We start from the raw sequence: 16,739 nt of genomic DNA, 5'->3' as shown, positions 1-16,739 counted from the left end.
GCCAATAAGAGCACAGACCCCCTGCTGCATCCACTGTATAACCACCTACCCTTCTCCCCATGTTCCATAACCTCCTCACCCAGATGCCCAAGAATGAGGGGGGAGCGCTCTGGGCACCCAGCCATTCCACTCCAGAGGATGGCCCAAGCAACAGACAGCTGTCATTCAAACAGTTTGATTTTTAGTGTGGCTACAATAAGCAATGTGGCTTGTCCTTCCCTCCTCCCCCACTCCACCCGGGCTACCTTGTCCATTATCTCATTTTTTTTTAATTAAGAAAGAAAGAATGCATGGTTTCAAAACAATAGTTACATTATTTCGAAGGGAGGAGGGTGGTTGGCAAGTGACAAGTGGATTAGTGCTTAAATCGGCCTTGCCAGGTCGAATATGGGGTACTGTGGATGCAATTAGATGGTATTGGCCTCCGGGAGCTATCCCAGAGTGCTCTATTGTGGCCACTCTGGACAGCACTCTCAACTTAGATGCACTGGCCAGGTAGACGGGAAAAGGCCCACGAACTTTTGAATTTCAATTTCCTGTTTGCGTGGTCACCTGCAGCTTGCCACACTGGCCAGAGCTCATCAGCAGAGGTGACCATGATGGAGCCCCAGAATCGCAAAAGAGCTCCAGCATGGACTGAACGGGAGGTACGGGATCTGATCGCTGTATGGGGAGAGGAATCCGTGCTATCAGAACTCCGTTCCAGTTTTCGAAATGCCAAAACATTTGTCAAAATCTCCCAGGGCATGAAGGACAGAGGCCATAACAGGGACCCGAAGCAATGCCGCATGAAACTTAAGGAGCTGAGGCAAGCCTACCAGAAAACCAGAGAGGCAAACGGCCGCGCCGGGTCAGAGCCCAAAACATGCTGCTTCTATGATGAGCTGCATGCCATTTTAGGGGTTCAGCCACCTCTCCCCAGCCATGTTGTTTGACTCCTTCAATGGAGATGGAGGCAACACGGAAGCAGGTTTTGGGGGATGAGAAAGATGATGATGATGAAGTTGTAGATAGCGCACAGCAAGCAAGCGGAGAAACCGGTTTTCCTGACAGCCAGGAACTGTTTCTCACCCTGGACCTGGAGGCAGTACCCCCCGAACCCACCCAAGGCTGCCTTCCGGACCCGCCAGGCAGAGAAGGGACCTCTGGCGAGTGTACCTTTTAAAATACTATACATGGTTTAAAACCAAGCATGTTTAATGATTAATTTGCCCTGGCATTTGCGGCTCTCCTGGATGTACTCCCAAAGCCTTTGCAAAAGGTTTCTGGGGAGGGCAGCCTTATTCCGTCCACCATGGTAGGACACTTTACCACACCAGGTCAGTAGCACGTACTCGGGAATCATTGTAGAACAAAGCATTGCAGTGTATGTTTGCTGGCATTCAAACAACATCCGTTCTTTATCTCTCTGGTCACTTGGTTGAAATAGGGTGCTTTTCTTAAGGGGACATTCAGAGGTGCCCGTTCCTGCTGGGCTGTTTGCCTGTGTCTGAACAGAAATGTTCCCCACTGTTAGCTATGGGGAGGGGAGAGGGGCTAGCCAGGTGCTGGGGAGAGGCAAAATGCAACCTTGGAATGAAAGCACATTTGCTGTGTATGTAATGTTAACAGCAAGGTTAACCGTGAAAGAGTATACCCATTGTTGTATAAAATGTGTCTTTTTAAATACCACTACCTCTTTTTTTTTTCTCCACCAGCTGCATTTGTTTCAAGGATCTTCTCCTTCTCAGAGGCTAGTGAAGATTAGAAGGCGAAAAAAATGCACTCATGATGAAATGTTCTCTGAGCTCATGCTGTCCTCCCACACTGACACAGCACAGACGAATATGTGGAGGCAGACAATGTCAGAGTGCAGGAAAGCACAAAATGACCAGGAGGAGAGGTGGTGGGCTGAAGAGAGTAAGTGGCGGACTGAAGAGAGCGCTGAAGCTGAAAGGTGGCGGCAGCGTGATGAGAGGAGGCAGGATTCAATGCTGAGGCAGCTGGAGGATCAAACCAATATGCTCCAGCGTATGGTTGAGCTGCAGGAAACGCAGCAAGAGCACAGATCACCACTACAGCCCCTGTGTAACCAACTGCCCTCCTCCCCAAGTTCCATATCCTCCTCACCAGACGCCCAAGAACGCGGTGGGGGGCCTCCGGCCACCCGGCCACTCCACCCCAGAGGATTGCCCAAGCAACAGAAGGCTGGCATTCAATAAGTTTTAAAGTTTTAAACTTTTAAAGTGCTGTGTGGCCTTGTCCTTCCCTCCTCCACCACCCCTCCCAGGCTACCTTGGCAGTTATCCCCCATTTGTGTGATGAATTAATAAAGAATGCATGAATGTGAAGCAACAATGACTTTATTGCCTCTGCAAGCGGTGATCGAAGGGAGGAGAGGAGGGTAGTTAGCTTACAGGGAAGTAGAGTGAACTAAGGGGCGGGGGGTTTCATCAAGGAGAAACAAACAGAACTTTCACACCGTAGCCTGGCCAGTCATGAAATTCGTTTTCAAAGCTTCTCTGATGCGTACCGTGCTCTCCTGTGCTCTTCTAACCGCCCTGGTGTCTGGCTGTGTGAAACCAGTAGCCAGGCAATTTGCCTCAACCTCCCACCCCGCCATAAACGTCTCCCCCTTACTCTCACAGGTATTGTGGAGCACACAGCAAGCAATAATAACAGTGGGAATATTGGTTTCGCTGAAGTCTAACTGAGTCAGTAAACTGCACCAGCGTGCTTTTAAATGTCCAAATGCACATTCTACCATCATTCTGCACTTGCTCAGCCTTTAGTTGAACAGCTCCTGACTACTGTCCAGGCTGCCTGTGTATGGTTCATGAGCCATGGCATTAAGGGGTAGGGTGGGTCCCCAAGGATAACTATAGGCATTTCAACATGCCCAACGGTTATTTTCTGGTCTGGGAATAAAGTCCCTTCTTGTAGCTTTTGAAACAGACCAGAGTTCCTGAAGATGCGAGTGTAATGTACCTTTCCCAGCCATCCCACGTTGATGTTGGTGAAACGTCCCTTGTGATCCACCAGTGCTTACAGCACTATTGAAAAGTACCCCTTGCGGTTTATGTATTCGGCGGCTTGGTGCTCCGGTGCCAAGATAGGGATATGGGTTCCGTCTATGGCCCCACCACAGTTAGGGAATCCCATTGCAGCAAAGACTTCCACTATGACCTGCACATTTCCCAGGGTCACTACCCTTGATATCAGCAGATCTTTGATTGCATCACAGCAGCCCCCACAGTAGATTTGCCCAGTCCAAATTGATTCCCGACTGACCGGTAGCTGTCTGGCGTTGCAAGCTTCCGCAGGGCTATTGCCACTTGCTTCTCAACTGTGAGGGCTGCTCTCATCTTGGTATTCTTGCGCTTCAGGGCAGGGGAAAGCAAGCCACAAAGTTCCATGAAAGTGCCCTTACGCATGCAAAAGTTTCGCAACCACTGGGAATCGTCCCAGATCTGCAACACTATGCGGTCCCACCAGTCTGTGCTTGTTTCCCGAGCCCAGAATCGGTGTTCCACCTCATGAACCTACCCCATTAGCACTATGATGCTCACGTTGCCAGGGCCCATGCTTTGAGAGAAGTCTGTGTCCATGTCCTCATCACTCACGTCACCACGCTGACCTCGCCTACTCTCCCGGTATCACTTTGCCAGGTTCTGGTGCTGCATATACTGCTGGATAATGCACGTGGTGTTTAATGTGCTCCTAATTGCCAAAGTGATCTGAGCAGGCTCCATGCTTGCCGTGGTACGGCGTCTGCGCAATAAAAAGGCGCAGAACGATTGACTGCCATTGCCCTGACAGAGGGAAGGGTGACTGACGACATGGCTTACAGGATTGGCTTACAGGGAATTAAAATCAATAAAGGGGGTGGCTTTGTGAGAAACTGAATGGCCCCCTCAAGGATAGAACTCAAAACCTCAAGGACAGAACTCAAAACTGGGTTTAGCAAGCCGTTGATTTCACAGAGGGAAGGAGGAAGGGAGGAGAAAATGAATACAAAACAAATCTGGTCTATTTCTTGTTCTGAGCCACTTCATCTATCTTTATACAGCTTGTTGGCAGCAGACTGTGCAGTACGACTGCTAGCCATCATCATCTCCTGGGTGCTCGGCAGAAGACGGTGCAGTATGACAACTAGCCATCATCTTCTGCTGGCTGGAGATTAAAAGACAGTGCACTGCCGGTAGGACTGAATCGCAACGAGACAAAACAAGGGAAATGACCTGGCTGAGTCACTCCCATGTTTGCCCAGGAACCCAGTTAAAAGAGCACCCAGTACTACGTTGATGACTGCTACCAGTCATACTGCACTGTCTGCTGCCAAAAGGCAATTAACTGCTGCTGTGTAGCAATGCAGTACCACATCTGCCAGCACCCAGAAAACATACGGTGATGGTTAGCTGAGCGGGCTCCATGCTTGCCGTGGTATGGCGTCTGCACAGGTAACTCAAGAAAAAAGGCGCGAAACAATTGTCTGCCCTTGCTTTCACGGAGGGAGGGAGGGATATGTACCCAGAACCACCCGCGACAATGTTTTAGCCCCATCAGGCACTGGGATTTCTACCCAGAATTCAAATGGGTGGCAGAGACTGCGGGAACTGTGGGATAGCCACCCACAGTGCAATGCTCTGGAAGTCGACGGTTGCCTCGGTACTGTGGACACACTCCGCCGACTACATGCACTTAGAGCATTTGTGTGGGGACACACACAATCAACTGTATAAAAACGCTTTCTACAAAACCGACTTCTATAAATTCAACTTAATTTCGTAGTGTAGACATACCCTAAGAGGAGGATAGCCACATCTGTCCAGGAGCCCCGGATCGACCTCACCGAGGTCTGCCAGGAGCACTCAGGAGATGTACAACAGCTATCAGTCCTACTTCATCGTCTGCTGCAAAGGCAAGGAGCTACTGCTGTGTAGCAATGCAGTACCGCATCTGCCAGCAGCACCCAGGAGACGTATGGTGACAGTGAGCTGAGCGGGCTCCATGCTCGCCATTGTATGGCGTCTGCATGGGTAACCCAGGATAAAAGGCACAAAATGATTGTCTGCTGTTGCTTTCAAGGAGGGAGGGAGGGGAGCCTGAGGACACGTACCCAAAACCACCTGCGACAATGTTTTTGCCCCATCAGGCACTGGGAGTTTAACCCAGAATTCCAATGGGCAGCAGAGACTACAGGAACTGTGAGATAGCTACCCTCAGTGCACTGCTCTGTAAATCAATGCTAGCCACAGTAGTGAGGACGCACTCCGCCAACTTAATGTGCTTAGTGTGGACATATGCAACTGACTGTATAAAATTCGTTTCTAAAAATCAACTTCTATAAAATCGACCTAATTTCGTAGTGTAGACAGGGCCTTAGTCCTTAATACTTCCTGCTATGGACAAAACTTGATGTTTCAGAGAAAGTAAGGTTATGTAATGGGTTTCCCAACCTTACTGCCATAGACTATGGGTGGGATATTCAAAAGTCCTCCGTATTGGTCTCTCTGATGTCAGTTGTGGTCTCTCTGATGTCAATGGGAGCAGAGTTAGGCTGCTTTTAAAAATGTTATCCTATAAATGCAGAATCTCCTTCCAGTGTAAATATATAGCCTGGAAGCCTGTATTAATTTAGATACTATGCTGTGGCTAATCACCGATTCATCAGTATTTCTTGATAGCTTTCATATAGGTGAGTGTATTGTAATGATATTTTCTCCTAGATTGTGTTTTCCTCTTATGTATGTTAACATTTTTATAGAGGAAAAGAATTCATAAAAATATCTTACAAAAAATGTAGGCTACAGAATGTTGTGATACAAATTAGCCTGGGTATTTGTAATTGCAGCATTCATAGTGCCTAGGAGAAAATACTGTTCCAGTAGGGCTTGAGCTAGCATGCTAACAATAGCAGGGAGAACGTTGTGGCTCAGGCTGTCAGGTCCCCCAGCTTTAGATCTGGAGCCACACCGCTATTTTTTAGCGTACTAGCTCAAGTCTGTCTATCCAGGCTGAGTGGGTGGCACAGTTCTCCCACTATGGTTATTTCTGCACTGCAGCTGGAAGCAAAAGTATAATGATAGTATGTATTAACTTCCAGTCCAGCACATCATAGCCTGCGATTTTGCAGGTCATGGAATGCCAGCATTCAGTATCAAGAAGCCATATTTTTCCTTGGCAGCTGAAAGCATTAATTCCCATGACGTGATAACACAATCATGTTATCTTGTGATGCTAAGGAGATAATGCATGTCTCCATTGTGACTTTTATATCTTGCCCAATTTTTGTTTTCAAAGATTCTGATTTTAAATGAAGTGTGACAAACATGATTATTAATAAATAATGGAGTACTATTACACACCTATTGATAGGAGAGTCCAAAACTGTACTGATTATGACCAAAACCTGCATTTGGATCACAGAAAGCTCTGTGTAGACACCCTGCGATTTTGCAGGTCATGGAATGCCAGCATTCAGTATCAAGAAGCCATATTTTTCCTTGGCAGCTGAAAGCGTTAATTCCCATGACGTGATAACACAATCATGTTATCTTGTGATGCTGAGGAGATAATGCATGTCTCCATTGTGACTTTTATATCTTGCCCAATTTTTGTTTTCAAAGATTCTGATTTTAAATGAAGTGTCTACACAGAGCTTTCTATGATCCAAATGCAGGTTTTGGTCATAATCAGTACAGTTTTGGACTCTCCTATCAATAGGTGGGTAATAGTACTCCATTATTTATTAATAATCATGTTTGTCACAGTTTCAGGATTAACTGCACCTTTGACACACACATTCCCAGTCTTCCTTGAGGGCACCCACTTAAGATTTTAGGCTTTCCACCTGTCGTTTCTCTAGGAGTGGAGATTCATGTGTCCGTCCCTTCAGTTGGGGGTTTTAGGCTTGGAGTCCTTCTACACCTCACTACAATTTATATATGCCAATTACCAGCCAACCTTCACAAAGCAAACCATTTATTCTTAGGGCAAAAGCATTTACAGAGAAAACACATGAGAGAACCTCCATGTATGCTAAAAGTGTACCAGAGGTCATCCCCAAATCCAACATAGGGCTCTCGTAGGTGTCAGTCTTTTAAACTGGGTTGCAGCTACCAATGCAGAGTACTAAAATATTCCGTCTAGAAGTGGGGTACTAGAACATCAGAGTAGGGGTACACAAGTATTCCAGGGTTTGTTCTTGAAAGGGGTTTAGCAAGGTTGTGTCATATCTCTGCCAGGCCAGAGACAGTGGGGAGTGAGAAGCTCTTGATGATCTAGTCAAAGTCACATCCCTTGGGACAATGGGTTTGTTCTAGCGGGGAGAAGACCCTTCCTCCTCTTGGCTGAAGGGATGGGGGTTGGGAGTAATGTGAAGTTACCAGAAGCTTCACAGCTTTGGATGGAGTCCTGGGGTGAGTTTAAGTCCTGGGCAGTCTGAAGGGTCAGCAGTGTGCCCAAGGGGCTTGGTGGCTGGACAGTGGGTTCCAACACTGAGGTGGGAGTACCAGGGCTGCCCAGCGGATTCAGGGGGCCTGGGGTCTTTGGCGTTGGGGGTCCTTCCACTTCGGGGCACTTCACGAAAGACATGGAGTGGAAGGACCCCCGCCGCCGAAAACTCTCGTGGGGGCTCCTGAAAACTCTCGTGCGGGCCTCTGCGGGGCCCGGGGCCTGGGGCAAATTGCTCCACTTGCCCCCCCCCCGGGGCATCTCTGGGGAGTACCAGACATTAGGTCTGCAAGCTGAGGGTGTTCCTAGTGATCCTGAGAGTGGGGCACTGGCTGGACTCCATTCAGGCTCCAGGAGCTTGAAACACCCCAGGGATCCAGAGTGGCAGAGGCTTGGACTCCCCTCGCCTAGTGGGTAGCCAGGAAGGGGCAGGAACTCACTAGGATCAGTCATGGTTTATTACAATAATGTCTAGGGACCAACTAAGATTGGACCCTATTATGTTAGGCTCTGCACAAACACTGAATCCGTGCCCCTAACCCATGACTTGTCTATTCAACAAAATAATTTCCTGAACTCTTTTGCATCATCTCTCAGAGCTCTGGAACAGCTCCCGACGATTGATTATGTATACTGCTTTAAACTTGATCCAAACTGTCAGTGCCTATGCTTAGAAATACTGGCCTAGCTCCATACACATGTTTTCCTATGTCTTATCACAGATTATAGAAACTAGAAAATATAAGATGGAAAAAGATCTATTATCTTGTCCCTCCCCCTGTCAGTTCAGGAATGTTCCCTACAATATATTTTGGAGTATCTTTTCCTGTTTAGTTTTAAGTGACCTTCAGGCTTCTGTCAGACTATTTTGTAGTCCATTGCTGGGAAAAAATTTCAGATCGCCTACATTTTTACTTTGTTCAGTTTCATCCCACTATTTCAAATTGTTGTCCTTGCTTTTACTGCTACATAAAGGACCTGGATCCCTTTAGGTTTTGGCTTCTTGGGAAGTGTGAAATAACTCTGGAGTTAGGTGCTGTGGAAAATCCTAAAATAGATAGGAAGTATAAGTGGGACACAGTAGGTAGAACATTAGTGAATATTTTGGAGCTATGCCACGTGGATCTGCCTCCAACTTAAAACAAATTTTATGTTGTTTCTTCAAGGAATAAGCTTTCTTCCTATTATTCCACTTACTGCCCATACAACCCACCTCTGCTTCAAAATTCAGTGGATAGAATTTTTCCTGTAAATATTAGTCTTTTTTCCATCCTTCCATCTATTTTTAATCCATTGCTTTAAAAAAAACATTGCCATGTATGTTCCATGTTTGCATTCAGGCCCATACCCTTTGTCATAAACATAAAGGGAAGGGTAAACCCCTTTGAAATCCCTCCTGGCCAGGGGAAAGCTCCTCTCACCTGTAAAGGGTTAAGAAGCTAAAGGTAACCTCGCTGGCACCTGACCAAAATGACCAATGAGGAGACAAGATACTTTCAAAAGCTGGGAGGAGGGAGAGAAACAAAGGCTCTGTGTCTGTCTGTAGTCGTCTTGGCCGGGGATAGACCAGGAATGGAGTCTTAGAACTTTTAGTAAGTAATCTAGCTAGGTATGTGTTAGATTATGATTTCTTTAAATGGCTGAGAAAAGAATTGTGCTGAATAGAATAACTATTTCTGTCTGTGTATCTTTTTTGTAACTTAAGGTTTTGCCTAGAGGGGTTCTCTATGTTTTTTAATCTAATTACCCTGTAAGATATCTACCATCCTGATTTTACAGGGGGGATTTCTTTATTTCTATTTACTTCTATTTTTTTATTAAAAGTCTTCTTGTAAAAAACTGAATGCTTTTTCATTGTTTTCAGATCCAAGGGTTTGGGTCTGTGGTCACCTATGCAAATTGGTGAGGCTTTTTATCCAACATTTCCCAGGAAAGGGGGGGTGCAAGTGTTGGGAGGATTGTTCATTGTTCTTAAGATCCAAGGGTCTGGGTCTGTAGTCACCTAGGCAAATTGGTGAGGCTTTTTACCAAACCTTGTCCAGGAAGTGGGGTGCAAGGTTTTGGGAAGTATTTTGGGGGTAAGGACGCGTCCAAACAGCTCTTCCCCAGTAACCAGTATTAGTTTGGTGGTGGTAGCGGCCAGTCCAAGGACAACGGGTGTAATATTTTGTACCTTGGGTAAGTTTTGACCTAAGCTGGTAAAGATAAGCTTAGGAGGTTTTTTCATGCAGGTCCCCACATCTGTACCCTAGAGTTCAGAGTGGGGGAGGAACCTTGACACCCTTTGACCCTGTTCTGATAGAGCCTCTTGTCTTCCAAATCATTCTGCTCCACCACCATCCCCCTCAGAAAGAGTCCAGTGGAAAGGCCACCCTAATTAACAAGCAGTGTTATCTAGATAATCTCATTAGACTTCATAATCCTGATTAAAATGTGCAGCCAACAACAAATGACAGTGTGTGGCTAAAAGAGTTTCATAGGACTGCAATTTTTAATTGTAATTCTCAGACAGTAAAATAGTGCCTTTTACATTCAAGGGATCTTAAAAGTTAGCACTGTAAAAATAATAATAATTTAGAGACCAGTTATGCAGTGGCTATTCAGGCAACTACAGTGTCTATGATCTTCCGTAGTATTTTATACACAGCCTTCGACAGTAGGTACATTACTGTATCTAATCTAGCTATCATATTTATATGATGCCTATCACCTTGGTTATCAGACCCGCTTATTTTGTGGAGAGAATATTGGCTGGGACACTGGGTATATTACACATTTCCTACTGCTGTAGAACAACTAAAATGACAACTTTAACAGTGCAGTATCCCTTAATGCACTCATGCTACATCCCCTTCTACGCTTTGCAGCTGAGGCTACAATCGCTTTGCTCTGCAATGTGTCCTGAAGAGGTGCTTTCGAGCTCAGCATTTGGCACAGTGACATCCGGTCACCACTTGCTCTGCTGCTGGCTGTGCTCTCTTGGAGGTTGGAGCTTTCCCTTTACTATTCTGATAGTTGCTGGCTCAGGGGAAGAAAAGTTAATGTTCTTTGAATCTTCACCCCCATGTTGGGGAGGACTTGTTTATAGTCCCAAGTCAGAGCAGGAGAAGAATGGTGCCTTGCATAGCTGACATCTCAACAACAAATGCAGAGCAAGAACCATTCTGTCTAGGGAGGGCAGTTCTGGGCTGGACTTTTTTTGGTGAAGAAAAAGCAAGCAGGCTATATAGGGGAGAAACTCTGAGTGGAACTTCAGGCAGACCCCTTTGGAATATTGAAACTTTGGTCCTCATCCTCATTTCCTGTGCTTCTGATAGAATTTCCACTGGTCTTTGGCCCCCACCCCTAGCAAACATCCAGCCATTCCTTCTCCTGAACACCAAGACAATGAAATGCTAATCATCCTTACACCAAACCATGGCTTTCCTATAAGCTGCTGTTTGCTGATCTTTGCCAAGAAGTCTTATGTATGCTAAGCTTTCTATCTGCTTTCCAAGTCTGAGAACTTTATCTTCTCCCTTCACTACTGCAGGAAGAGTAAACCTGCTGAGACATCTGATCATAACACTGACAGCTATTGTGTGCAATATTTTGTTACTGCCTTTTCAGATGATTTGTTAGATGTTAGACTAAATTCACCCCCAGTGAACTCCACTGATATCCATGAATATCCATGAATACTGATATCTGCCAGGATGGATTTGTCCACTGTATTTAAGCAGCTCTTGTACCAGCTCCGGCTGACAGCTATACTGACCTTTCAGTCACCTATCAAAGCACTGATGAAACATCTGCTTGCTATTCCCTAATCAGAGAATTATTCCTTTTGGGGGTCTCTTTGTAGTTTTCCTCACTTCTATGATTCTGATTTGTAAAAGTTTGGCACAAAATAATGCAACTGCACCAGACCTGCTATAGAACTTCATTTCTCAGCGTGTTCCATTAAATCTAAACTTCAAAGTAGTATACCTTAGACTATGTGCATCTTAAGATGCATGTCAGTTTCATGACGTAACGGAGTTCCTGATGAATATGGAACAGCCTTTATTTCTCATTCTTTGAATTCTTTAAAAAAGCACTGACAACAGATGGTTTAAAAAGCATGTGGGGAACTGGAATGCATTGGGGGATTGGTAATGGCATACAGAACCTTTCACCTCTAGGTCACCAGATCAAATCCAAACAAGATCAGTAGTGACTGCAAGTCATTGCTATCTGATTACTGTTTGGTGGCCTATGAGAAATGAGTTGGTGGTGTCCGTGTTGTTCCTACTGGACAAATGTCCACATCACTAATTGATATTAATTTGTATCCTGACAGCCAATATCCTCAAAGAAGACAAGGACTTATTGGGGAAGAGATTGACCACTGTCTCTGTAAGGAGGTTAGGTAAACCGATGAGTAGCTTATATTGCTATTATATGCACGGTACTAGTTTTGTATATTGCTACTACCTGCACTGTACCTGCTCTGTAGAGACAGCTGAGCACTTCAGTACTGAAAACAATTAGTCCAGCCTCTTTCCAAGAACCAAATTCACACCAACGAATAGTATCTGGCTACATAATGGTGCAGTGGTCACTGCAGTGCTTGTGCATGTTCCAGTGCCCCTATTGTGATCCTCCGCTCTTTAAGGAAAGCGTATTGCGGGGGATTCATGTGACTGTGTCAAGACTGTATAAACTAGTCTGACCTCTAGTATAACACAGGCCATAGAACTTCCCCAGAATAATTTTGAGAGCGAGTCTTTTAGCAAAACATCCAATTTTGATTTTAAAATCACCCATGATAAAGAATCCACCGTGACCCTTTTTAAACTGTTCCAGTAGTTAATCAGCCTCACTGTTAAAAATTTACGGTTCTGAAGAAAGAGTCCTTGGTGTTGGAAGGGAAAGAGGGCCATTGAGAGACCAGAGGTCAGATCTAAACTCTTGCTTTCCACCACAGGAGCTGGGAGGCACTTGTCCAAGGCAGGACATCATCCTTTCTACAACTTGTCTCAGTGAGTGTAGAATTCTGCTAGAATGAAAGCTGTTCCATCCTGATTATAAATTATAAATCTGCTATAGTGTAAGAAAGTTCAGTATAAGGCTCTCTATTATCTTTGTTTAATATAAGGCATTTTTTCTGAGTTTCTATGTTCATTGCAATCTTTCTTTTCATCAACTTTCCTATAATCAAACTTAACATCCAGTTAAAGATACTGTGCATGTGTGTAAGTAATATGAGTTAGAGTTGATTCAACACTAGATTACAAATAATATTCAAAATTAGCCCTCTTCTAGTTAATGAAAATATTTTTGGCTGATGCTAATTTTACTATCCTCTCCTTTATTAGGCTGATAGGTGTTCTTTCAAACAACTTGAAAACCTACAAATAACTATTCATGAAAAGTTATCTTTAAATTGTTTGATTGCTCATCTAAGGGATTGTCAACATGGGGAATTTACTCGCAGAAGTATACGAGTATATTATACCACTCTAGCCATGCTGATATAACTTCCCATGTGGACATTCTTATTTCAGAATAAGAGTGCATTTTTTCCTGGTATAGTTTCACTCTGAAAGCAGTAAAGTATGACAGGAAAAGGCAGCGGACAACAAATAATACATTGCCAGTTCAAAATTAAGATAACTAAGTATTAATTTATATTAAGATTAGTTTGTGAATCATAAAAGTTTCATGATTCACAAACAAGATTATCTGGTCACATGGCTGCCAGAATACTTGTGAACAACTAATGACTTCATGAGCTCATCAAACCAAAGTCAAGACTTTAAACAGCGAAAGTGTACACAAATCAGTTTCTTTACTACTTCTGCACAGAGCCCCTAATGTTGATACACCTCACATCCAAGCATCTTTTTCTTAGAGTTAAAAAAAAAACAAAAAACCACCAGATCTAATCCATAAAAATCAGCCTTGAGTTTATAACTTGAACCATTCTGAAGAAGTGGGGTTTTTATCCACGAAAGCTTTTGCTTAAATAAATTTGTTAGTCTTTAAGGTGCCACTGGACTCCTTGTTGTATTAGTAATAAAGTCAATGTCTCATGTTTTCTTCCATACACACAGCCTCATTCGTCCCCCAGATAATGCGATAATTAATAATTTGGGATTTATAATCTGCATAATTGCCACCCAGTTAAAGAAAAGAATGAGCTATTATTCTGTAAGAATGTGATTGTTCCACAAAGTGAAGATTAAAAACCTGAGTAAGGAACTTTAAATACTACTAGGATTAGTCAGTGCACTACCATTTAAATAGACATTCACTCTATCTTGTATGTTTCTTTCAGTGCTGTCCAAAGGCTTGTCTTGCAAAGTCATCTCTTTTTGTGGTGGTTTGAGAGTCAATGAACTAGTGAGATGACAGCCATGCCTTCCCTCCTACCAGGCTACACTCAGATTCTTCTCTTTCTGCTTTCACTGCCTTTCTGTTCATTCCTGTTATACCTAACACTACATCAGTACTCTGAAAGATTGAGACGCAAGTTACATAGCTTGACATACATGGAGAGGGGGAGAGGGGGGGCCAAATCACTCCTTGCTTTGTTCCATTAAAAACAAAGATGAAGCAAAAATGCCTGCATAACTAGCAGTAGCATAGTACAATCGAAAAGCAGGTGTGGCATGCCTGACACTTCAGTAATATATGTTTAACATGTGACCAGAAGCTTTCCTTTGGCACCTACTCTTCATGGTCTTCTCTCCTAAAGAGTTAAATGATCAGTGTTATTTGAGAGTCTTGTTTTGCGCTGCTCAGGAAGTCATGTGACTTACACACAGCAGGTGCTTCAAATAGTGTGTATGAAGAAGGGTGAGCTGGGCAGCTGAGCCACAAGCAGACATGCTTGGGATGTGCTCTGATGCTATCTGTATCACAGCTACCATCTAGTGAGAAACTCAACAGGTGATCAAAAATGTGACTAGACTGAGTATCCAGAACAGGGAATATTAACACAGAATTGTCTGAGATAATCAATTGGGGAAGGGTGGGGGGGGGCATGGAGGAACCAGCACTGAGTATCTCTTATCACTCTGATAATATGTGTCTCCTAGGTAGGAAGATATTTTGTGTGGTTCTAGGATGGAATGTAGCTCAAGAGCCTGGTCTGTATTTGGCAGCCAGAACAAGCCAACATATGCTTTAAATCTAACCCAAAAATATGGGGCCAGCTTTTGACAGAATATTAGCCATGTGTTCTCAAAGCAAATGAGAACCCCCCTCTGACAGTCTGATCTGTTTACTGAGATTCATGTTCCCATTGCCCCGCTCACACACAGATCAGCAGCCAATTGGGAGAGCAGCCTGGGTGTCTTGTCAGCAGAATTTAGCTCTTAGGATGGATCTACACTTAGTTCAATGAGCAAGTCACAGTGACTTTTCTTAGTCAGACAAGGAGCATCTCTGACACCAGCTGGCCGCTAGAGTGTCCTGCATCTGAGGATCTCAGGCACACAGTTCTATTGAGCACTGAATATTATGTTTTGGTTACCAGGCCTTTCTGTCCTTAGTGCTGCTTTAATTGAATAAACATTGCAAGAGTATTTCCCCCTGAACTAGATGCTTGCAGAAAAGTACATGTTTGTTTTGCATTGTTCCTAAGGGAGTAAAATCTCACCCCCTTATCTTTCCTAACACTTGTTTTCTCTCTCATCCTGTCCAGTACATGCTTTACTTTAATTTTTATTGATCAAAGTGAGAAATGTTTCTCTTTCCATTGAAAACAGAAGAATGGCAGTTTTGCCAAAAAGGGGTGTGTGTGATATCTTGAGCATCACATGTAATGCAGACTCAGGATTTGGGAGGAAGATTTGCAGTTTCATGTATCACCTTGTGTGTCGCATAAAATTTATCCCAATGCAAAGTACTTTGCACTCAAATATTACACTGGGCCATGCAGTGCTATTCTTCTGATCATGTACTCTGGCTCCATAAAATGCCAAGCTAATTATTGCCTCAGGTCAAACTGCAGACCTGCAAAGCCCTAGTTTAGGGCTTGGTTATGTCACATGGACATAGTCCTATATGTGAGGCTGTGCAGAGCCACAGTACTCTAGAAGGAACAATGCCTCCAAGAGCTCCCCATTACACAGAGGCAGCATTCTTATGCTATGCTCACGAGGTTTAGATTCCTTACGCCCTCTGTGGCCAAATGCTGAGGTGAGAGGAGTCATGGCCACATACTCTCCCATCCTTTCTAAAGTGCCTATGGGAATAAAGAGGGAGCTGTCCCTGCTTTTTTTTCTTAACATGGGTACTCCAGTTCTTCCTGCCCTTATACACGTTGCACAAGGGGTTGAGGCTGCTCTCACGCTCCCCAACTATTGGATACCCAGGTAAGAGTCATGCAGAATCTGGCTTTAGTAAGTACAAGATGACCTAAATATTCCAAGTATCTCACACACACAGTTTACATGAAAAGAAAAGGAGTACTTGTGGCACCTTAGAGACTAACCAATTTATTTGAGCATAAGCTTTCGTGAGCTACAGCTCAGTTTACACAGTATTTCATCATGATTAAGGCTACAATTTAGACATGGGTATTTTTAGTAAAAGTCATGGACAGGTCACGGGCAATAAACAAAAATTCATGGCCTGTGACCTGTCCATGACTTGTACTTAGGGCCCTACCAAATTAACGGTTCATTTTGGTCAATTTCACGGTCATAGGAATTTAAAAATAATAAATTTCATGATTTCAGCTAATTAAATCTGAAATTTCATGGTGTTGTAATTGTAGGGGGTCCTGATCCAGAAAGGAGGTGTGGGGGGTGGAGGGGGTCACCAGGTAACTGTAGGGGGGTGCGGTAATACTACCTTACTTCTATGCTGCTTCTGGCAGCTGGAGAGTGGCAGCCGCTGGCTGGGAGCCCAGCTGTGAAGGCAGCAAAGCAGAAGTGAGGGTGGCATGGTATGGTGCTGCCACCCTTACTTCTGCACTGGCAGGGTACTGCCTTCAGATCTGGGCGCCTGGCGAACAGCTGCCACTCTCTGGCCACCCAACTCTGAAGGCAGCGCAGAAGTAAGCGTGGCAATACTGTGACACACACTTCTTAAAATAACCTTGGAACCCCCGCTGAAACTCCCTTTTGGGTCAGGACCCCCAATTTGAGAAATGCTGGTCTTTCCCCATGAAATCTGTATGGTGTAGGGTAAAAGCACACAAAACACCAGATTTCACAGCGAGGGGAGGGGGGGAGACCAGATTTCACGGTACATAATGCATTTTTCATGGCTGTGAATTTGATAGGGCCCTGCTTATACTATAAATACCCCCGACTAAATCTTGGGTGGAG

This window comes from Lepidochelys olivacea, assembly GCF_965140295.1.
Source record: "Lepidochelys olivacea isolate rLepOli2 genome assembly, chromosome: 5".
In the NCBI taxonomy this organism is placed as follows: Eukaryota; Metazoa; Chordata; order Testudines; family Cheloniidae; genus Lepidochelys; species Lepidochelys olivacea.
The sequence above is the reverse complement of the archived record's forward strand: the minus strand, read 5'-3'. Positions refer to the sequence as shown.